General features: G+C 59.9%; 1 protein-coding gene across 6 annotated transcripts in view; it reads left to right on the top strand.

Annotated features, from left to right (window-relative positions):
- Positions 1-22,990, top strand: part of MAD1L1 (mitotic arrest deficient 1 like 1) — a 171,325-nt gene that overhangs the window by 56,181 nt on the left and 92,154 nt on the right. The window contains exon 1 of one of the 6 annotated variants that reach the window (XM_037137892.2): positions 5,957-6,091. The exons of the other annotated variants lie outside the window; for them this stretch is intronic. The gene's annotated coding sequence lies outside the window, so the exon portion shown is untranslated. Of the gene's footprint in view, positions 1-5,956; positions 6,092-22,990 lie in introns of those variants that run through there. 6 annotated transcript variants of the gene reach the window in all.

Here is a 22,990-nt window from a genome sequence, read left to right as displayed (position 1 = left end):
CCCCAGCGGTGGCTGCTCCACTGCTAGCCTTGCCCTGCTGACCAGTCTGTGTTCTTGCTGGTCCCCCCTGGTTCTGACTGCCTCTCCCCCACCTCTCTCCTCCTTGTAAACACCAGGCAAGGCCCACGAGACACTGCCACTGACTTTGTCCCTCGTCCCAGGCGGGTCAGGCTGCCACCCCTGGTGCTGTCAGACAGTCTTGGCTGGGGTGCTGCCCCCAGCACAGGCAGCAGAGCCCCCAGACCCTTCTCCCAAGGCGCTCATCCTCACTGGTTCCAGTTGAGGAGTTTCACCTGGTTTCTAATGGCTTTTTGGGTGAGGTGACTGGCACAGGGTCTCTTTTAGTGACTACCCTGGTGGGGACTGGTGTGTACACAGCTGGTGGCCACACAATTCCTTTGGCCTGAGAGCTAGTCCCCCATTTTGACACAGAGCTGGAGCCAGCCACTGGAGGAGGCAGCGAGCATGTGCCCAGAGACAAGGCTGCCCCCGCCAGCCAGCGCAGCAGCAGCAGCAGCAGCAGCAGCAGCAGCAGCAGCAGCGTCTGTGGAGAGCCTGCGGGGTGCCGCCCTGAGAGGCGGGGCCTGGGGCTCCCGCAGTGTCTGTCCAGGCAGCGGGGAGGGGGGCACCCTCTCCCAGGCTCTGGACGGTGTTGTGTGCCCAGCTAGGAGAAGGGGCCTATGGCTGCCGGTTGCCTCTGAGTTCTGTAGTCTCTGGGCCACGCTGTTCCCCACCCCCCCTGCCCTGGTCACGAGAGTGAGTTCGGCCCCCCGACACCCATCTGTGCCTTAATGGAGAGCCAGGCAGGGGCCTGGCTTTCTCAGAGGGACTAAAAGCTTTTGCCAGAGAAACAAAGGGTGCCGACTAATTGGTGGCTTCATTTATTTATTTCTGGGCCTGAATGGTAAACAGCTTTGCTTCTCGGCTCAGCAGGAACAGATTGGGAGCACTGGCCTGATTGATTCCTCACCTGCAGGGACGCGGGACTGGAGGGAATGTATCGATTCAGCACCTCCTGCCAAACCCTCTCTGAAAGAGGCTTAATTGCCTCCAGACCAGCTCCCTAGCACTGAGCACCGGATGCCGCTGTCATTCAGCTCAGGCTGCCGCCCTGTGAGTAAAGCCTCTCCCAGGGTGCGTCCTGGGAGGGGGGCCTGGCTCCCTCGAGCCCAGGAAACTCGCAGCTGCGCAGGGAGCAGGGAGCAGGGTTTGGTTGTAGGGAAGGAAGCCTAACCGCCACTGTTGTGAGCAAACACAGAGTGCATTCACTAGGGGGTGGCAGGGGAGTCGGCTCACCCACAGAGGCTGGGGTGGACCAGCACCCTCCACCTCTGTACCCGCCCCTGCCAGGCCTCACTCGCCTGTAGGCTCCCACTGCAGCGGCCAGTGGCTGCTGGGGCCTGGAGCCTCTGTGCCAACATAGGTTCCGGAGATGCCTTGTCTTGACCATTGCCTCGTCTTATGTGCTTACCCCTGTGGCCAGGGCGTGACAGGTGGACAGTGTCCTAGGATGGGAGGGCCAGGGGACAGCCAGTCCCGCTCTGGACGAGCACTGGAGACAGAGCAGGGACACCCTATGGACACAGAGTGCTGCAGTCTGTGTGTCTGTGTGGGGCTCTGTCCTGTCCTTTTTGGCTGGGACTGTAGGTGACTCCGTTTCTTCATTGTCCAAGGCCAGGACTGGCCTGGACGGGGTGCTGCTCTCAGTGCCCCAGGGCGGCCCTTGCTCTCCCAGGTGGGCTGCTGCCTTGATATGCACCAGCACCAGCACCAGTGCTGTGGGTCTGGGCAGCAGCCAGCTCTTACGTGACAGCGATCCAACAGCTGGAAGGTGCGACCTGAGCTGTTTTGAGGCCTGGGAGGCAGGAGTGCCATGTGTGGACAGGCCTTACTTGGACAGCTCTGAGTTCCAGCGCAGGTGCACACCTGTGCAGCCTGCACCCGTCAGGGCTGAGTCTTCCCGCCCCTGGAGGTCCCCTGGTGCCCCCCTTGGCGATTGCTCTGTGCACAGAGGAGACCCTTGTCTGGGCTCCAGCTTCCACCCCTCTCAGCTCCGGGAGAGGCGGGGCTGCCCCGGGGCTCAGGAGGCAAGGCCAGTGCCCCTTGGTCACTCGAGTCAGTCCTGCTGACCTCCTCTCTTCCATTCTGCCTGTGCCAAGGCTGTTTAGGTGCAGTGATATGTTTGTATCTTTCCTGTGTCTTGTTTAATTGTTTAATGAAAAGTTAAAACAACGGACAGCCTTTCCCCCCCATTTTAGTTGATGTGTGACATCAGCAGGTGGCAGTTCTGTCCCTCTAGTCTCACCCACTGGGGCAGCCACATGGAACAGCAGGGTTCTTCCCCAGACTGGCTTCTCAGCGGTTGTCTGAGCATGTGTCCGAGCATCTCTGGCCATCTGTCTGCAGGGGTGTGTCCCTGTTGCCCCGCCACTGGTAGGCCCGGCTCATCCTGAGGTGGAGCAGGAGGGAGCTGCCTTGCCGGAGCTCCCAGGCCGCCCAGGGAGGCGACACACAGCCATTGTCCAGCTTCTCAGAGCCACCCTCCCCCCGAGAGTCTCACGCAGGTCCTCGCACTCTGGTGCCGGTGGTCCCCGTGGCTGGTCTCATTTCTGGTCCCTTCATGCACAGAGGCATTTACCTTGAAAAGCAGACAGTCCGGTCTGCTGATGAGCTTCGCAAATGGTGCCCCCAAAATGCCAGCCCCAGGTGGGGGTGCTAGCTGCGCGATGGTGGGTGCAGTCTCCTCTCACACTGCCTTCTCCCTTGGCGCTGCCAGTGGGGTGGAGAGCGATGCAGTCAGTGCCACTCCTGGGCGCATCCTCTCGCTGCCCAGTGCCTGCACCCCACAGGGAGAGTGGCTGCTAACCAGGTCATGGGGCAGAGTCGCCATGAAAACGCCCAGCCGGCAGTGCCTGCGGAGCCGTCTGTTGGGTTCTGGCCCTGTAGACGTGCTGTGGTCCCTACCTTCAGGGGACCTGTGGTCAGGGGTGGCCCTGGGGTCAGCTCTTGTCCAGCCACCCCCCACCCTGGTGAGGCCCTAGTGGGGAGCGTGCACGTCTGTCTCATAGCGTGTCTTGCACCTCGCATGTCTGCAAGCATGTCTGCAAGCATGTCTGCAAGCATGTCTGGGGGGCTGTGCTCCGTGGCGTGTCCCTGCTGGGCCAGGCACCCCTGCCGTGCCCGTCACTGTGTTGGGTGGACAAGGGAAGGCCTTCCCACACACCTGGCCGTGCTTGTTCACACTCCAGCCCGGTGGAGACCTCTGCTGCCTCCCTGTGGGTCAGAGCCGTGCACTTCCAGGGGACGTGGTTTGAGGCCGCTCCCACCCTCCCTTTCTGCAGCACATGCTCCCACTGGCACCTCTCTCCAGAACGCGGGGCCGAGAACATCTCAACGTCTGCGTCACAACAGCCTTGGTGTGGCGGTGTTGGGGAAACAGAGCTCTGGCAGACGCAGCCCCCGGCTCGGAGGCAGCTCCCGAGGGAGGCTCTGTCTGGCGGCTGACGGAGCTTTCAGGACTGTTCGAGGCACTGCTTTCTGGGCCGCGGTGGGCGTGGACGCCTTGTGCGGGGTCAGGGAATGGGAGCTTGAGGAGGAGTTTTAGTTTACTGTGCAGAAATTTCTGTTGCTTTGGAACCCCGGGGGGACCGCCTCTTGGACCTGGAGTGGTGTGGCCTTGTGACCCTCCCTGTCCTGCTGGCCCAGACTTCAATGACCTGCTTGTCTCCTTTGTCGTTGCCCGGACTGGGGCCACGGAGCAGAAGGTACTGCTAACACTTAACACAGGGAGCCCCCGAGTGTGCGCGGGGGGACAGTGAGGGAGCCCTGTGAGATGTGAGTTTTAATTCCTAAACCACACATCTAGCAGATGGCCCGAGGTAGCGCTTCTATTGGCAACATTCAATCAGCGAGTGTAAAGATGTGTGTTACTGGAGCACGTTCTGTGGGTGCTACAGAAACAGAGAAGCCCTGGGACTGCCTAGGCCGCACTGCCCCAGCAGGCAGCCTGCTAGCTCCCAGGTACTAGAGGCGCGCTGTGGAACGGGCTGGGCTCCTCCTGTGCAGGGTCGGGGGCAGCATGGCTGAGGCCGCCAGGTAGCCCAGGCCCCTTGTCCTCATGTGTTCTGACGCCCCTGGCTCCTGGACTCCCCTCCCCACTGTGGGACCCAAGGCGGGGCCTCGAGCGTCGCTCGCAGTGCGCGGTCACAGCGTCCTTTTATGCGCCCAGTGCAGTGCACTAGCACAGGCCTGGCAGGTGGCTGAGCGGAGGGGTCGTGCCTGCAGGCAGAAGAGGACACAGAGGTGTGGGGCCGTTGTCCATCCACCTGATGCCTGCCAGCCTGCTGTGGCTCTGGCCAGAGCTTGGAGCAGCGTCTTTGAGTATGGTCAAGGAGGCACGGGCCGTGAGGGGCCCGGACGTCAGCTTGCCCTCTGGGAGGCTCGGGTGGGGCGGTGGGTCCAGGGACCCGTGGCGTGGCCGGACTAAAGCCCCACCTGCCGACCACGGGGTCCCTCTAGAGGGCTTGCTGGCGATCGAGTGAGTGCTCACGGAGGAGCTTTGTTCAGGCTCATCCTGGGCTCTAGGCTCCCAGCTCCAGCTCCCAGTTCTGGGCTCAGACAAAAGGCTTTCAGACCCACACACAGATGTGCGCCTAAGAATGGAAAATCAAAGTAGGCAGAAGCTGCCTTTGAGAGCGAATGCCCCACAGCAAGTAAAACAAAGGGGAAAACACTGTGTGAATTCCGCTTAAATAACTTTCCGTTTTAAATGAAGTTTTAAACTAAAAGAGTGTCGTTTGGAAGCCGCCCGTCTCCCCCCGAGCTCTGAGGGAACATCTGCGCACATTTTGAGCGCTGAGTGGCAGGGACCGGGCGGCCCGTGGGAGCGCGCTCTTCCTGTAATTGCACCTTGCCCGCTTCTGTCACAATGCAGGCCTGAAACTCCAATCACGCCGGGATGCGGCTCTGGGGCCTGGAGAGGGGGCTGTGGCGGATGCCAGCCTCCGGCGGACGTGGGCCTCCAGAACTGCTTTGGTAGGGCCCCCGAGTGGTCCATAGAAACACAGTTAGAAACACAGTTACGTTGTACATGATGAAATTCTCCAGTGTTAGCCCTCGTTTTAAAATGGTCCGTGTGGGATTTTTTTTTGGTCAGTACTTCAGAAATAGGTACTTCTGAGCACCTGGTTGGGGTCAGCTTGTCCCCTCTGCACCAGGTAGGTCATACAGGGTACCTCAGAGTGGTCCTGGGGCCCTGGGGCACGCAGGCCTCTGGGTGTTTCCTGATGGTTGCACCCTGAGGACCTCAGTCACCAGTGACCGGGGCCCAGACACCATCCCCGGGCTGTTGGCTCCAGGTCTGCGTGGCAGCGGAGACCTTGGCATTTCTGACAACCCCCTTTCTGTCCGTTATCACCCTCCCTGGCAGGCGCAGGGTCACAGACCTGGGTCTGCGAGCTGTGGGAGGGCAGAGCCCGTGTGTCCTTGGACAGGCCGCCTGGCAGCTCCAGTGTCCCCACCTCAGGAGCGTGGCTGGCAGCTCCTGCCCTGGAGGTGACACAGGACCTGGGGTGTGGGTGCACTTTCCAGGGTTGCAATCTGGGGTCTGCGAAACCCTCTTGTTTCTCTGGAGCCCGATCCGGAGCGAGCTCTGCAGCATCTTGGAGGGGCTGTCATGGGGCAGGGCCTGCAGGAGCCTTTGGGGGGATAGGATGAGTGCCACCCCTGTGGTGGTCCAGCAAACCAGCCCCTCTAGGGTGGGAGGAAAGGACAGACAGAGCGACAGGTGCATGGATGGGGGCAGGGCACACGTTTTCTTCTGGCAGCTGATGCCAGAGAGCACAGGTCTGGAGAGCTGTGGGGTGTGCCCCAGGCAGGCCCCCAAGCAGCCCCATGGACTCCTGGGAGGAGGCTGGGAGGGCTCTTCCTGTTATCCTCTTCCTCTTCCTGTTCTCCTTCTTAGAGTTCAGAGGTGGCCTGCAGAGGGGGTCAGGGCAGAGAGAAAGGGGCAGAGAAAGGCTGGCCAGCCACATCCCACCTGTGTGGCTGGCCTTGACCTGGAGGCAGGCCCAAGCTGGGTCCTGGAGTGCAGGTGAGGAGGAGCACTGGCTTGTCTGGGTCTTCACCGGCTGGGCTTCTCACAGCAGAGGGCTGGGAGGCCCTGGGCCTGCTGAGACTTGGGGGAGGGACAGGCTGATGCCATGGTGTGACCTAGCAGGTGGAGCTAGCAGATCATGGGGAGAGAGGAAGGGGCCTCAGCTTGTCAGGTGACTGATGCCTGTGGGGATGCCCTCCTTTCCCAGAGTGTGGCCTGGAGTGTAGCCTCAGGACCACGCGGGTACTGCTCTGCAGGGCCGCTCTGTGTCACCCCACACCGCCACCTGGCCTGGGCCTTGGCCTTGGCCCTGTGCAGCCTGGGCCAGACCTGCTGCTGCCCTTGTGCCTTCTTCCCTAGGGCAGCCACAGGGAGTGGAGAAGGCAAGCCTCTGAGTTCACGACTGCCCACCATGGTCCGCTCTGCACCTCCTTCCTCCGTGTGCTTTTCCCCGCTGGTCCTGCCAGCCCTTTGGTGCTGGCTGGTGTTGGTGGCACAGCCTTCTGTAACCATGCATGTGGGCTCTCGCCACTGGGCCCTCCTCACGGCACGCAGCACCAGGGCCTCGTTTGTCCTGAACGGCTCCCTCACTACGAGGGAAGCTCCCTGGGCCCTGGCGAGGGGCCTTCCATCCCTGTGTGTGCTGCAGTCCCAGGGCCGGGGGCTGTCCCGGCCATCGGTGGCAGAGCCAGTTTCTCACTTCCAGATGGCTCTTGGAAAACCAGTTGAGTCCTCCTGCGCCCAGGCACCCAGCCAGACGCAGGGAGAGTAGGGGGCTCTGGCAGGGGCCCTGTCTTCAGCTCCGGACGAGCCACGTGTGACTCCCCGCTGCTGTCAATATCAGGAAGTGGGGAGCCTCTGTCCCTGCCCTCAGGCAGAGTCCGGGGCTGTGGTTTGGAGACTGCACAGCCCTCAGGGCTTGGGGGGCAGTGCCTGCCCTGTGCACCTCCTGTGGCAGCAAGAATGGGCGGCCGATGAGCTGGAGCAGGCCTGGCCTCAGGCGATTGATTAAGTGGGACTTGGCTGAGCCGTCTCCCACAGCAAAGGTGTTGGGGTGTCAGAGTGACACACGTCAGTATATGCAGCAGCCATGCTTCCAGGGTAAGCATTTAAGGAGCCAGTTCATTTAAACCAGAGAGCAAGCTGCAGGGGAGCTTGGTAGAAGCACTGTGTGACTCCTGGCAGCGGACACTGCTCAAAAGTTTGGTGTCACATGGGACCACTCCCCAGAATATGCCCCCAGCCTGGCCAAGCGAGGCCTGGAGCTACTCCAGGAGCTCACTGTCACCCACTTTCATCCTGTCTGGCCTGGCTTCCGCGGGTTTAGAAATCAAGCCGGGAAGGCTTTGACGGCAGAGGCCGCCTGCTGAGCCTTCAGTTCCAGAGCCAAGGTTGTTGCCCCCCTGACTGGAGCCGTGGCGGCCAGCACAGCTGCAGGCATGCCATGCACCTTCACGGGGCTCTCGGATGCTGGCTGCACATTCGGTTCTCTGCCTGCTTCCTGGGGGTCTCTCTCTCTCTCACGCTGGGGGGTCCTTTTAGAGCTTGTGATCAGGACTCGGGGCACGGAGTCCCCGGTCCTGTGCTCTGTACCATGTGTTTCTGGAGTCAGGTGCCATCCATGACAGCCTGCCTGGGGATGCTGAGGGACTCCACGGTGGGCTTTGCTGCGTCGTGTCGTGCCATGCTGCAGGGGTCTCTGGGTAGGGAGTCTGCCCGTCTCCTACCTTCTCCTGTGCTCATTCCCCTTTCTCAACAACAACCCCCTTTGTGGCCTGGTCTGAGGGCCCTGCTGCCTGTGGCTCAGGCTCCAGAGAGACGCCCAAGTCCCAGAGCTTGGACCGGCTGCCTAGAGGCGGGGGGGAGCGGGGGGCGGCTCTGCCCAGCACCCCTCTCGTGGCTGCAGTCTGGTGACAGGACCTGGCAGGTGGAGAGCCCCACCTGTGTCACACAGGTTCGGGAAGCCAGTGTCTCCATGCAGCTTGGTTTCTTTCTTCCCTCCTCCTTGCCCTCCACCCTCGTCTCTGCCCCCGCTATCACACAGGGGCACGTGCACTGAGTCCCTCCTTCTGCTGATGGCAGAGTGGTTGATGTCGTGCTTCTGCTCCTTCTCTGACATGTGCAGATGAGGCTCTATTAACCACCGAGTTGTTATATAAATGGTGAAGTTTGTCAGACGTGTCTGGAGAAGGGAAGGTGAGCTGGGGCGAGATGCCGTGGGCTCCTGCTACTCAGCCCAGACGGACCAGGCCCCCGTAATCCCTGAGGTTTTGTGGTGGGTGGAGGCCCCTCACCACACCCTTTCACTTACCTCCTGGGCCAGAACAAGCACTTAGAATGGTGATAAACTGGAATGAGCTGCCACGATGAGGTTCTGACAGTGTAGGCCAGGGAGAGTCTAGGCCTTAGCCTCCCACCTGCTTCCTGTGTGCACTCAGGTCAACTGTGGTTCTGGGGAGTCTCCTGGTGAGCAGCCAGCAGCCAGCACCACAGACAGTGCCCACGCCTGGGCCAGGACCTGCCCAGGAGGGGCTGGGAGAGAGAGCCCCAGCTGTCCAGTGTGGGTAGAGCAGCCCTGCCCAGCTCTCTGCTGGGCCAGTTGGAGCCAGAAGGCAGCCTGTAGAAGGCAGGTTCTGCTGCTCACAGATGCCTGACTGGGACAGTCCTAGAAATCTCCGATTCCTGCCCAAGAGCTGACCGGTCCTCTCACAGGCTCTCAGGAGAGAACTGGAACTCAGACTCTCAGCAAGGCTTTGTCGGTTCCACCCCTACCCCGTTTCCTCCGTAGACAAGGGGCGGTGGGGCCTCCTCTCTGACTTCTGTGGACGGCGCATGTGCCCGTCCCCAGCAGCTCATCTGCCACCCGGGGTGCGCTTTACTTTCCCTCCCACGGCAGGTGGTTACTGAACACAGAGTCCCCCGGATGGGCATAGGCTCTGTGTGGCTGCAGGTGAAGTGTGGGAGCAGCCCTCTGTGTGGGGCCCACAGCCCCTGGGCGGAGACGTCAGTGCACTCAGTGCTCACAGCACTCTGTGGGGATTCCTCGCAGTCAGCCGCCAGTTCCGTTGGGGTGATGATGTGGTCACCGCAGACCCCCAGGAGCTGGGTCACTGCAGAGCCTGTAGCTCGTGCCCCTAGACTGTCAAGCAGCAGGCTGGGGGTTCAGACATGGGGGCGCCCCTCTGAGCCAGGTCTGGGGCATTTCTAGACACTCCCATCTCACATGTCCTCTGCTGTCCCCAGGCCAGCCCAGCCTGGCCCCTGGGCAGCGCTGGTTAGTGCACAGAGGTGGGCAGCTGTCTCTCCTGCAAACCCAAAACAAGATTTTATACTGTAAATAGACGGTGCCCGGATGTCGGCGGCTGGGACGTAGCCAAGACTGGAGACATTACTTATCTCTGCAGCACAGAGGAAGTCAGCAGAGAGTTGTGGGGGGTATTGACGAGGCGCAGGCGCTGAGTGAGCCGGGCTGGCCGTGCGTGCGCATGTGTGTGCGTGCGTGCCTTTCAGTCTGTAGCTGGGGCTTGTTGGGAGCCCAGGTGGGCATGGATGGCCCTTCCTAGAAACCTGTGGGCTCCGCTCCCTGGTGCCTGGAGGCGGAGCCAGGGGCTCCTCCACCACCTCCAGGCTTTTAGTCAGGGCCCTCCCTCCTCTTCTCAAACCCAAACTGACATTTTTCTCTTCATTTTAGTTTACTTTATTTTTGTCTTTTAAAATCTTAATTATAGCTTGATTATGCTGTTATAGTTGTCCCAGTCTTCTACCTTTTGCCCCTCCACCCAGCAACCCCCCCACTCCCTGAGGCAATCCCCATACCATTGTTCATGTCCATGGGTCATATGTATAAATTCTTTGGCTGGTCTGTTTCCTACACTGTACTTTACATCCCCATGGCTATTTGATTACTCCCCATTTGTACTTATTAATCCCCTCACCTCTTCACCCATTCTCCCACACGTCCCTGCCATCTGGCAACCATCAAAACTCTCTCCATATCCACGATTCTGTCTCTGTTGTTGTTTGCTTAGTTTGTTGTTTAGATTCAATTGTTGATAGATATGTATTTATTGCCACTTTATTGTTCATAGTTTTGGTAATCTTATTTGTCTTAAATAAGCCTCTAACATTTTATATAATAATGGTTTGATGGTGATGAGCTCCTTTATTTTTTTCTTGTCTGGGAAAAAATTTTTTTATGCGCTTTGATTCTAAATGACGACTTTGCTGGATAGAGTAATCTTGGCTGTAGGTTCCTGCTTTTCACCACTTCAAATACTTCTTTCCAGCCCCTTCTTGCCTGAAAAATTTCTTTTGAGAAATCAGCTGATAGTCTTAAGAAAACTCTGTTGTAGGTAACTGCTTGCTTTTCTCTTGCTGCCTTTAAGATTCTCTCCTTCTCTTTGACCTTTGTCATTTAAATTATGATGTGTCTCAGAGTGAGCCTCTTTGGGTCCAACTTGTTTGGGGCTCTCTGTGCTTCCTGGCTTTGCATGTCTATTTCCTTTACCAAATTATGGAAGTTTTCTTTCACTTCTTGTTTCAATTGGGGATTTCCAATTTCTTGTTCTTTCTCTTCTCCCTCTGGCACCTGTATGATGCCCACATTGGATTGCTTGAAGTTGTCCCAGAGACTGCCTACACTGTCCTCATTTTTTTGGATTCTTTTTTCTTCTTCTTGTTCTGATTGGGTTTTGTTGTTGTTGGTGGTGGTGGTGGTGTTTTGTTTTTGCTTCCTTATCTTATAAATCATTGATCTTAATCTTGGCTTGACCCACTATACTGTTGTTTCCCTGTAAATTGTTCTTTATTTCAATTAGTGTATCCTTTGTTTCTGATTGGGTCTTTTTTATGCTGCTGAAGTCCTCACTAAGTTCCTTTAGCATCCTTATAACCAGTGTTTTGAACTCTCATCTGATAGATAACTTACCTCCATTTCATTTAGTTCTCTTTCTGGAGATTTGATCTGTTCTCTCACTTGGACCATATTTGTCTGCTCATTTTGGCCACCTCCCTGTGTTTGTTTCTGTGTATTAGGTAGAGCTGCTTCGACTTCGTGTCTTGGTAGTATGGCCTAATGTAGTAGGTGTCCTGTAGGGTCCAGTGGCACAGCCTCCCCTATCACCCAGGTTGGACTCTTGAGGTGCGCCCTTTGTGTGGGCTGAGTATACCCTTCTCTTGTTGTTGAGCCTTCATTGCCGTTGGCAGGTCAATGGAGGGGTTTACCCAGGCTAGTCAGCTGCAAGGACTTGCTGTGACCACTGACCACCAATCTCTGCCATCTGTGGAGGGTCATCTGTGCAGGGACAGGGTGGTGGTGCTCTGTTGTGGTCTGTGGCTGCCCACTGGGTGCACTGGCCCTGGGTTTCCCTTGTGGTGCAGGCCAAGGTCAGCCCCAACCTATGTTTTGCCCAGGGCCACCCTGCCTGAGCTGTAGAGCCATCGACATGGCTGCTACTTGTGCTGGGCTTGGAGGTTCCCAGGCGAAGCCAAGCTGGGAACCTAGGCCGGCTGCTGCCAGTGCCGGGCCCAGGGCCCCTTAGCTGCTGCTTGTTTGAAAGGATTTAGGAAGTTGTGCAGTGTGACCCCAGACCAGCCATTCATCTGGGAAAGCCACAGTTAACAGCTTGGGTGGGCCTGTAGTTGGGTGAGGCAGAGTCTTAGGGGATCTCCAGTGTGGGGCTGAGGTAGCGGTGGGCCGCGTCAGCCAGGTTGATGGAGTCTTTGGTTCTGTGGCTCTGCCTGCCTTTCTGTCCGGGAGAAAGCTGTTCCCCAGCTTCTGCCTTGATGCCAGGCACCCCAGTTTCTCCCTGTATTCCACTGTGACTCAAGCCGCTATCCCGGTGCTTGAGCTCAGAGGGAGTGAGTCTGAGTAAGTGTGTGCTGCTTCTTTAAGAAGAACTGCTTGGGGCTCCAGAAGTTTCTTCTACCAACTCAGTCCCCACTGGTGTTTGCAGCTAGGAGTGGGGATCCATCCTCCTGGCTCTGGGACCCTTGGGGTGGGGCCCGGTGTGGGGCTGGGACTCCTCCTTCCCCAACGCCTTCTGAATTTTTGTCCACCACCTGAAGGTGTGGGACCACTCTGTTCTGTGTCTGCACCCCTCCTCCCGATCTGGATGGATGTGGTTTCTGTAATTTGTAGTTGTCAGACTTCCATTTGGCTCGGTTTCTGGCAGTTGTGGGTGGTGGTGGTTCTGCATCTTAGTTGCAGTTTTGAGGGGGCCGTCTGAGGAGATGAAGCTGTGTCTGCCTGCGCCTCTGTCTTGACCGGAAGTCTGACGTCGTGTCCTCCGAAGCTCCCTCCTGCACCCCGGCCTGTGACCTCCCCCATCCCTCTACCCCTTTGCTTCTGCAGGGAAGAGCAGAGCGGTGGTGGGGGCCCCTCCCCTGAGTGGAGGTGCAGGCAGAGCCCGTGGTGGGGCGACCTGTCTCTGGATTTCCTGTTTGTGTCCAATTCTTCATCAGTGACTCACCAATTTGCCTGGAATCACTCAATTAGAGGGACCCTGCAGCTCCGGTCTTTCATCACCACGTTACTGGGACTTGGTCGGTTTGGGGGAGAGGCCCGAGTGAGGCCAGGCTGCACCCCCTGCTGCTCTGAGCCTTCCCCTAGGGTGTCTTTCCCTGCGTCCTGCTTTGGGTTTGGTTCGTTTTGGCGGCTGGACAGCCCCACAGACCAGGGCTCATCTTGGTGAGTTTGTCAAAATCTCGGCAGCAGGATGTGGAGGAAGCAGGCAGCAGCTGTGCCAGCCCCTCCTGGGCAGGGCCCTGTGTCTCTGCTGGAAGGCAGCACTGAGCAGGCATCAGGCTGGGCCCTCAGGTTCACGCCCTTCCAGCTGGGCACTGCAGCCTGGCCTTGGATCTTGTTTGGGGAGTCCTTTAGATGGGAAGAGGGTGTCAGTGGTGTTTGTTCCTAAACAGGACCTTCCCGAGGTGACGTTCATATCTAGGAAAGGTCTGAGACCTTGGTGTGCAGTTGGGGACACTGGTCCTAAGTGCACGTGCAGGTCCTTAGACGCGGGGGACCCCGTGTGGCCTCCCAGTCATCCCTCGCCCCACTGGGGATGGCCCCTGTCGGGGCTCTTGTTGGGTCTAGAACTTAGTCTTGGCCTGAAAAGGAAAGACCCACAGCAGCAGTGGGTCTACGGCCATGGAGCCCCAGGTGCCAGACTGGAGAGGCTCCATTGGTGCTGTGCTCCGCGCCCCAGTGCTGGTCCAGGGCTCTGCACACTCTGGCGGCCCATGCGCACCGGGGGAGCATGTGGTGGTGCCCGTCCTGAGGAGAGCTGGCTGGAGTGTGCTGGCCAGGCCTGCCGGGGGACGGGGCCACCCACGAGTGTGTGCTTGCTCGGAGCTGCTGCTCATCCCAGAGTGTGTCTGGCTTGAGGAAGAACGGGTTTCCCGGCCAGTGCAAGGGCAGCCCCGGCCACGCCCACCGCCTTCCTGTGTTTGTCGGCCAGTCAGATCCCCCGCTCTGGGCTGGGCCGTCTGTCAGCCCGTTGACACCTTTGCCCACTTTTCTGTCTCATAGTTAATGCACAGGAGCTTTTAGTAGCTGAAGGGAACCAGCCCTTTGTCTGGAACCATCACTTTCTCTTGGATGGTTTCCCTCCATTCCACACATCACTTTTTTGTTTTTATGTACTTGAATACATCAGTCCTTTTTCTACTGTGTCTGTTTTGTTTTCGTGTGAATGCAGAAAGGACTGCATCTTTCCTAAGTCGCTAAAACACTCTCCCACATTTTCCTCTTCAGTGATTTTGTGTTGTGTGCATGGAACATTTGACCCACGGCCACAGTCTGGGGCAGCAGGCATGCCCCACCTGGGCTCCGCCCAGTGAGCCCCCAGGGCGACCCTCAAGCCCAGACCCCGGGCCCTGTGTCCTTGCAGCCTGCCAGGACGCCCCCACCCTGCCTCACAGCTCGGCTGTGCCGCCCGCCCCCTGTAGTGACTGCCCCTGTGCATGGGGTCCTGGCGTCCCCCAGCCAGGTCCTTCCCTTCGAGTCTTAAACATCTTCCCCATGACTTCCCGGGTTGTGTGTTCACGTGACCCTGGGTGGCCTTCTGTGCAGTTCTGAGTACATGGGGTTTTGGGGCGCCACGGTGAACCGGGAGGCTGACGACAGGGTGGTAGCCCCTTTGCCGAGTCTCACAGTCAGGATGCCTGTGTCGTGCAGGAGCAGGCAGAGGGCTGGTGCCTGCTTGTGCGGCCGCAGGGTGGCTCTGCTCTCCAGGGCCTTCCCAGTGTCTGGGCCTGTGCATGGGCAGTGCGGTGAGTGTGGCAGGGGCAGGGCGCTCGGCGGCGCTTCATCAGTACACTGGCCTGGCGTCTCAGTGCTCCTCCTAGGGGCATCACTGCACCCTGGCCGTGGCCATGGCTTCCGCTGGGTGTTCCAAGTCCGTTCTCTGTCCCTCCTGGTGCTGAGGGTCCCCGTGTCCACAGATCTGTCGGCACGGTCTGGTCTAGCCCCGACACTTTCAGCTCACAGTGAAAGGCCAGAGCTGAGGCGCATTGCCTGCCCCAACCCCAGTAGGCTGTGGCCTCCTAGCTCTCTGTTCAGTTTGTTTTCCGACAACTCCTCCTAGGTGTTGGGTGCTCCCCTGGGACTGGGTGGGGCTGTGCCCCTTCTGATGGGGACCGTGAGTGACGTGTTCCAGGAGAGCTGGGATGGAAGGAAGCTGAGGTTCGGGGGAACGATTGGGTCTGAATATAACAGGGTGGTGGCAGTTGCTCTGCAGGGGCATCTCTGGGAGGAGACCCGGGGGGAGGCGTAGAGGAGACCAATGGGGGAGAGTTCCGTGTGAGCTGCGGGAACAGGGAGAGACCTGGGGAGGGGCTGCTGGCCTGCCAGTGTTCTCTGAGGGGGTGCCTGAAGTAGAATACCATGGGCTGACCCCGTCCTGGCTCACTTTCCTCTTCCCCTCAGTGACTGGGCCTCTGCAGGTCCAGCTCCCGCTCCCCTCGCCCTGCAGGGTCAGAGGAGGCTGCATGGGGCGGGGGTGGGGTGGGGGGAGTGTGGGTGGGAGGGGAGTCCAGCCCACCCAGGCCCAGCCCTTAGTCACCGTGTGGCCCGGAAGTGGAGATGAAGTTGGCATGTTCTTTCTGAAAAGCGCTTCCTAAGCAGTTCGCAGCATTACCATTTAAATGGGCTTTCTCTGCCTCTGTGGCGAGCAGAGCTCGGTGGAGCCGGCCCCTCGCCTGTGGGTGTGCAGCTTCCGGATGCTAATCTCCCAGACAGATGGCCACTTTGGAGCCTGTTTTCTGTGAAGGATTTGTGTGCAGAGAAGCACTTTTCTTTGTCACCGGCCTGCCTCCTACTGCAGCTAGTGCTGCGCGCCTTTGGGATTGCTGAGCAGGCTGCTCCTGGAAGACGGCAGCGGGGGGGGGGGGGGGCATGTGGGCAGGCGGGGCCCTGGGGGGGTGACTTGTGGAGAAAGGCCCAGGTTCTGTGGGGCCTGGCCTCAGCCCCCCGCTGCCTCTCCTTCCGTGCTGGCGCTCCGGGTCCTCTCCCACCTGTCCTGAGGGGGACCCCTCTCAGTCAGACTTCTTTGCCCAGTGTGCAGCCCTGGCATCAGTGCGCAGCCCTGGCATCAGCACAGGGAGGGGTCCTCAGTGAGTGGCCAGCACGCAGTGAGGCCAGACTTGCACCTGCTGCCCTGCGAGTGTGTCTCGAGTGTGTCTTCTTTCTGCCTGTGTCTTCTTTCTGCCGTGCCACCTCCCCCTCCCCCCACCGTGCGGGCTCAGGGCTGCCTGATGGGGTGGAGGGCCTCAGTGGGCCCTTCCTGTGCATCCTCTCCCCAAGTCCGTGTGGGATGCTCTTGAGGTGGCGTTCTCGTCCCATTCCAGGATCAAGTTCAGGCAGGGACACACCCTTTGGACGCACCACTGTGCAGCAGTGTGTCCATCTGGTCCAGCGCCCTGGGCACTTTCTCTGGAGTAGGCCACACGCAGGGCCACAGAGCACATCCCCTTTGAAAGGTTCAGAGTCATGTAGTTTGTTCTTCCAGTGAGATGAGACTAGAAAGCAGCATCAAAGGAGATTTGGAAAGCTCGTGACTATGTGAAAATTAAACTACATACTCCTTGATAAGTCTAAATAGAAATGCAGGAGACAGTGTGATACCTTGGGACAAGCAAGAGTGGACACACAGCACAGTGGCTGCGGGGTGGCTGTAAACGGCTCCGAAGGGCCCCTGCACTGTCGGCACCCCACGAGGAAGAAAGGAGGACTGGTCAGCCACCGACTGCCAGCCATCATGGGCTGGAGAAGGAGCAGCCTCCTCAGAAGCCGGTCAGGGAGGAGATCGCAGCGCTACAGGCAGGCGAGAGGGGAACTGAGTGCCAGGAGGGAGAGAACACACGAGACGCTGGTTCTTCGAAAAGGTGGGCGAGGCTGATCGACTGTCGTTGAGGCTGCTGGTGTCAGGAGAAGAGCCCCGTGTTGTGAGCTCTGGTGTGGGGGGGCGCACGGCAATGACCTCACAGAGCACAAGGAGGGGTGGCTACGAGAAAAGGCCATGCCCTATTGTGTGGCCTACTCCAGAGAGAACTCAGATGGGATGGACAAGTCCCAAGAAGCACAGAGTGCCGGGACCCCTCCACAGGAGCGGGGAACCTGCCTGGACCCGAAGGGAGTGACCAGCAGTGGGACGTGCTCGACACCGAGAGCCCCAGGGTTCTGGGTGAGTCCACCTTACGCTTAAGAGAGGGGTTCACCCCGACCCTTCTCAAGCTACTCAAAGAGCACAAGAGGCGCTGGACACTTCTGCTGATTCTGTGGCACTGAGACAGCCTCACCCGAACGCTCTGGGCTTCCTCCCGTAACCTTGTCCAGAGAGCACCTCGGGGACCAGAGGCTCGAACTTGAGAGCTGAGCTGTAGAACTCCTGTGGTCTTGGTGTGGGGTCTCTGTGACTGCGGGTTAAGAAGTGACCTCTGCCCTGTCACAGCAGGGGCACAAGCAGCAGAAGGTGAACCGGTGGGGCTGTGCTGAGCTCAAGCATTGAAACGTATCAGAGGACACTGCCCAGAAAAGGAGACACCAGTCTGCAGACCCCACAACTGACAAGGGTCTGAACCCAGGATGCGGTGGGGGGTGGCACTCACAGCTGGGCTGCACAGCGTGCTGTGGGAGACGCCGCTCCAAGGGCCGCGGCACAGTGGGTTCCGGCAACACCAGCGTCCACAGCAGGCCACCCCTGGCCCTGAAGCAGATCGGTGGTCTGCGGGCCGAGGAGGGGCAACGGGGTGACTGGGACGGAGTCCTCTCTGGGGTGAGGAGAGTCTACTTGAGCTCGTGTTGGTGTTGGACAGCCTTGCGGCTGTGAGACCACAGCACTGTGCATTCTGAAGTGGCTAGGATGGCCAGTTGTACTTCACGTGAACTCTGCCTCAACAAAAGGAAGAGACAGTTGTCCGACAGCTGACTCTGTCGCATTAGTTCGTGCCTGAGAACCAAGCGAGGCTCCTAAGACGGAGGCCCTGGGAGTAAGCAGGCCATCTGGCCAGTTGGGGTGGGCTCAGTGTGCAGAGGGTGCCCCTGCTCTGAGCATGGGGTCAGGGAGAGATGGCAGCACATGGGGACGTCAGCGAGCAAGCCTTGGGGGGACACGGTGGGGCTCAGCCCCTGGTGGCTCTCGCCGTGCGTCCCGTCAGGGTGCGGTCTCCTCTGAACTCCCGGCTCTGTGACTCGCTGTAACAACGGGCCATTGCCGAGAGAGCATTCAGTCACAGGTTCTGCTGTCCAATGCGTGGGGCCGCGTCCAGGGAGCCCCGGCTGCATGGGAAGCACCCACGGAACTGACTGTGTCTGGCCAGCCCCTGTGTGTGGGTGCTTGCTGGAGTCGCCACGCCTGTGGGCAGGGTGAAGCTACCTCTCTGAGTGAGTGTGTAGACTGTCTCCAGGACTGCTGGGAAGACCTCTCCATGGGCATGAGTGCAGGGCACGCCCAGGCCCACTCTGGCTGTGCGCCGTCAGCCCGGCCTGGGGGTGAGCATGTCCAGGTTATGGTGCGCTGGGTGATGCCAGCCCATTAGGGGCCGTGAGGAGGAGGCCCTGGAGGGACGGGTGGCACACCCACTCCCGTGGGGCGGGCGCGGTGATGGCTGTGTAAGGGAGGCAGGTGGCCTCGTGGAGTGGAGGTTTGGCACGTGTCCGAGGTGGGAGAGAGGCCCTGGCAGCTCAGAGCCGTCGCAAATATTCCAGGACAGTTATCTCCTCTGCCTGTTGGCCCTGGAACTCGCTCACTGCCATCCCCTCTGCCTGGAGTGGGGCCCAGCACATGGCAGGTGCCTGGCTTGGGTCAGTTCATCAGCTGTGTGTGCGAGGTGGTAGCCTTGTCTGGTGGAGGGCTGGGCTGAGACCCACTCGAGCCGGGGCTCAGTGGTGTCACCGCCTCTCTCCTCTGCCTGCGTGTCCCTGTCTCCAATGAGGGTGATGGTGGGATGGGGCTTGGCTGAGGCTGTGGGGCTAGGTAGACCACACTTGTCACCAAGGGGTGACAGTGGTCCAGGGAGCTGTTGGGCAGTGAATGGAGACGCTGCGGAGGGTCTCTCATGCAGTAGTGATGGGCATGTGCTCCCAAGCATCCTGAGGACGGGTTCTCCTTGGCCTCCAGCCCTGGCCTGGGTTTGTTCAGGCTCCGGCTCCTTTCTGCTCCGAGCTCAGGGCTACCTAGGGCCCAGCAAGGGAGGCCGAGGCCCAGCTACTCGAAGGTGGGCGGTAAATCCCAAGTGTCCTTCTCTGGGCAGCAGTGCCTGTCCCACTGAAGGGAGGTGAGCAGGGGCAGCCGTCTAGTCCCCCACGGTGGCTCCTGCGCACAATGGTGTAGAAAGCCGCTGCACCTGGGCTCGCTCACCCAGCCACACTTCCTGTCTCTAATCTGCTCTCCGCAGACGGCCTAGCTCAGGTATCAGCCGGCAGCAGCCCCACTTGCCCCGTGCCTGGACGCTCTGCCGACCGCCTGTGTGAACCAGGCAGGTCGTGGGGGTGTGCCCGAGGGAGACAGGTGCACGGCGGCTCCCCACCCCCAGACCTCAAGGTCACGAGCTCCTTGCCCTCACTGGGTGGGGGCCGTGGGGCATGCCTGGCAAGGCAGGCCTGTCCTGGCGGTGGGCCAGGCCCCTGCTCTCCTCCAAGAATGTCAGGAAGTCAGCCCAGGCCTTTATTTTTGTACATCTCTTTCCAGACACTTGTGAATTTGTCCCTGACTGGGACTGGTTCGCCTCTGAATGTTGCTGACTGTCCATAACCATTCTGTCCCTCTCCTGTGACCTTGACCAGCACCGTTCCTTCCAAAGGCCACTGGCCAGTAAAGTCACTTTGTGGGCCTCAGAGTCCCCGCAGGTTTCTTTCCCACAGCTGGGTCTCAGTGGGGAGATCCCTCGGGGGGCGGAGCCAGGGAACTGGCCAAGCACTGAGCCTCCCTGCCCTCTGACTGGAGCTTTGCTGCTGACCTTCACCTGTACACCAGGGCCCAGACACTGGGCAGGCCTGTGTCTTCACTGCCTGGCTGGCCCGACTCAGGGACAGGTGCAGGTGGGCCCGTCTCTCCAGCCCTGTAAATAAAGCCCACGGGGGCGGGGTTTCTCCCCACGTGGAGCCTTCACTGTGTCTCTGTGAGCCGTGTGGCGTGCGCTCCCTGCTGCAGCTCACCACCTGGTCCTGGTGGCAGGCTCTGCCCCATGTCGCCGTCCTGCTTGTGCCGTCCTCCCTGGCACACGGGGCCTGAGCCTGCCACTTGTCCAGGGCCTTGGAGCGATGCCCCTTCTCAGATGTCCCCACCTGCCCAAGCACGTGTGTCTGTCCCAGGACCCACGCCCTCACTTGTCCGACCCTTCTTTGCTCCTGGGCTGCAGCCCCACCTTGTCACAATGTGAGCTGCCCAGCTCCTCGGGGCAGAAGCCTCCCTTTCTCACCTTGTCACCGGGAGCCCCGGGAGCCAGGCCATAAGCAGGTGCACCATCGACACTTGAACGGAGTGCCTGCAGGATGTCAGGGTGTCTGTGCTTTTCTCTGAAGAATCCCGGTTCACCCTCCTACGCTGGCCAGGGCTGGTGACCAGATAGAAGCTAGGCCTGTCCCCAGTCTCACTGTCCTGTGGTGCTCCTGCCTCTCCAGCGTGGCCACAGGGAACCTGACCCATGCAGCCGGCTTGTTAGGTGTGGAGCCTTCTGACAACTGCCCCTGTGCCAGCCTCCACACCCAGGCCTACCTGGGGGCCGCTGTCTCCTGGGACCTGGCATTGCCTGCCAGGGGCAGTTGGGGCCCCCGGCTGCCCTCCCAGGTGGGTTTGCCAAGCACTGCCCCCTGCTGTGTAGGCAGGGAGCCCTCAGCAGCTCAGCAAGCGCTAACCCTGCCTTTGAAGGTCACTTTTGTCCTAGTAGGCTCTTAAAGGCCAAAAGGAAATGGACTGCTTAGAGCTGGCATTTCTCAAGTCAAGCATCAGCTCTCTGAGCCCCTGAGCCTGGGCTGAGGAGCCAGTGGCATTAGTGAGGGAGGTGCTGTGTGACACAATGACAGGGGAGCGAGGCCTCCCCGCCTCTCAGCTCTCTCCGGAAGCTGCTGGAGGGGAGACTGGGAATGATTAAGTCCCACATCCCCTCCTATGTTGCTGCTCTGGCTTGGGCAGGCTGTGGAGGCATTCACTGGCGGGTGGTGGCGTTGGACAGCTTGCCAGCCTTTGTCACATGGGTGTCACGTGTGGGGAGAGGTTGCCTCTCCCTCAGGGGTCCTCACCTTGTGGGGACAGGAGAGATCAGCGTCACCATGCAGGTACTGCACCTCACCTGGTACTGACTCCCTGTGCTCTGGGGTGAGAACAGCAGAACCGATAGAACCATAAACGGGGAGAACAGGCCTCACTAATCAGTGGTAGCGAGGCAGCAGGATGGATGGACACAGAGCTGGGGGCTGACCGATGATGTGCTGCATGTGCTTGCCCAGACGCCAAGCCCTGCCATCGGCCGTGGGGATACGGGCGCCGCTGCATTACAGCTGCTAACTGGGCTCCTGGGAGGCTGCCGCCCACGTTTACCCGCTTGTCTGCCCTCCCTCAGTCTGCACCCTGGGCCCAGCCCTCCTGTCGGGCTTCTTCCCTTGCTTGTCCGATGGTGCAGCCCAGTGACACAGACAGGCCTGGCTCTCCCTGGGGTGTGCCTCTGGTACCCGCCAGCACCCACACTCCCGGCCCTCTGCTGTGGAGGCCAAGGTCTCCAGAGGGAAGTGGCTCTGAGAATGAGGCCTGGAGTTGCCTTCCCACCCAGCCTGCTGCTTGCTCTCGCACTGTGTGACTTCTCGCTCCCTGCCTCGGAGCCCAGACCATGGGCAGGCCCGTGCTCAGTGACGCTGCTCAGCAGACAAGAGCGCTGTGCTGTGTGCTCACTCAGCCTCCAGCCTCTGCTGTATCCTGTTGCTAGGGTCTTGGTGGCCTGGGGTGGGAGCCCGTTCTGCTGCGGGCCTGGCACCCCAGAGCCAGCCCCGTCTGGGCTCCCCATCGTGATCTGGAGGTCACCCCGCTGCGCAATGACAGGCTGGTAACTGCTCAGCTACACTGGCTGGCTGAACGTACATGGGCTGGTCGGCATCGAATTTACACAGTTCAACTGGAAATCACACAGGTGGTTTTCCTTCTCAGTGTCAAGGTCAGATGGGAGTGGACTTTGGGTGGCCTCCGTCTGTCTGGGAACGCAGACTGAGTTTGGTGACAAGAGCAGAGGGCTGTTGGAACTTGAGCTTCTTTGAGGCTGGGTACCCTGCCTTTGATGGGCAGTCACTTCAGCCTTTGCTTTTCTCTTCTCTGCTTTTTTTCTTCCAATGTTCGGATGTTAATTTTTTTCACAGAACTGTGTCTGGGGGCATTTAAGGTTGGGGTCAGATGGTGTAAATAAAGAAGCTGCATGCCCCCCGGGGGCCTGGTCCTCAGGGGATGGGCTGCCTGCTGCTTCCTCCCCAAGGCAGCCTGAGTCCTCTGCTCTCCTGCCTCTGGTCTCCCTCCTCCTTCCCCGCACATGTCAAAGTGACCACGGGGCAAGATACTGGAGCCTCAGGCCCCACTGCTGCCCCCAGGGTCTATCTCAGCCATGTTGGTCAAGACCAGTCTCACAGGGAGGGGGCCTCCTTGGGCTGAAGAGGCTTTGGGGCTGAACCTGCACGTGGCTCACCACCTCCTGGCTGCCTGACCCCACGAGGCTGCTTCCTTCTTCAAGGGGACGGGGACTGGTGGTGGCAGTGCACTTCCTCTGGGGCCCTGTGGGCCTTCAGCGAGACCAGGTATGTGGCATGTCCTGGGCAGCACAGGCCATTGTCTTGGTGGGGCAGCCACCCACCCTGGAAGCCCTGCCTTGCTCGGAGTCTGGTTGCCGGGCACCTCCATGTGTGCTCGGCTCAGAGTCACTCCCGCTGTGCGTCTGGGTCTGGCTGCGGTGGGCGGGCGCTTCCGAGTTGGTGTGCTGGGCAAGACTTAGTGCAGCACGAGCCAGGGCCCCCAAGAACCTCGTCCTTCTTGGCCTGGACGGCAGCAGCCTGACCAGTCTAGTCCTTCCCAGGGGGAGGGGCCAGGCATCTGGGCCATCGGCACCACTGGCACGGGCGCCCACCTGGACCTTGGGCCTGCCAGGTGGCAGCTGGAGTCCGGAGAGGGTGGGCCAAGAGCAGGTGGAGCCGCCTGGCTGTGCCACCGGCTGTGCCACCCAACTGTGCATGGGCGAGCCGGGATCCGAGGTGTGCTGGAGAGGGTCGTGCAAGTGTCTTCTGCCAAGGGTGTGTCGTGGTCTCCCACTGTCCCTGGAAAGTGGCTGTTTGTGGACTGGGAGTTTTCTGAATAAGACCACAGGGTTGGGCTGCAGTGGCCCGTCAGGTCAGGGAGCTCGGACCCAGCTCCTCATGGCGGGCGCCTA

The sequence above is a fragment of the Artibeus jamaicensis genome, unplaced genomic scaffold (genome assembly GCF_021234435.1).
Source record: "Artibeus jamaicensis isolate MK-2021 breed Jamaican fruit bat unplaced genomic scaffold, CSHL_Jam_final scaffold_3151, whole genome shotgun sequence".
NCBI classification, from domain to species: domain Eukaryota; kingdom Metazoa; phylum Chordata; class Mammalia; order Chiroptera; family Phyllostomidae; genus Artibeus; species Artibeus jamaicensis.
Note: the sequence above shows the minus strand (reverse complement) of the source record. Positions and strands in the feature narration are given on the sequence as shown.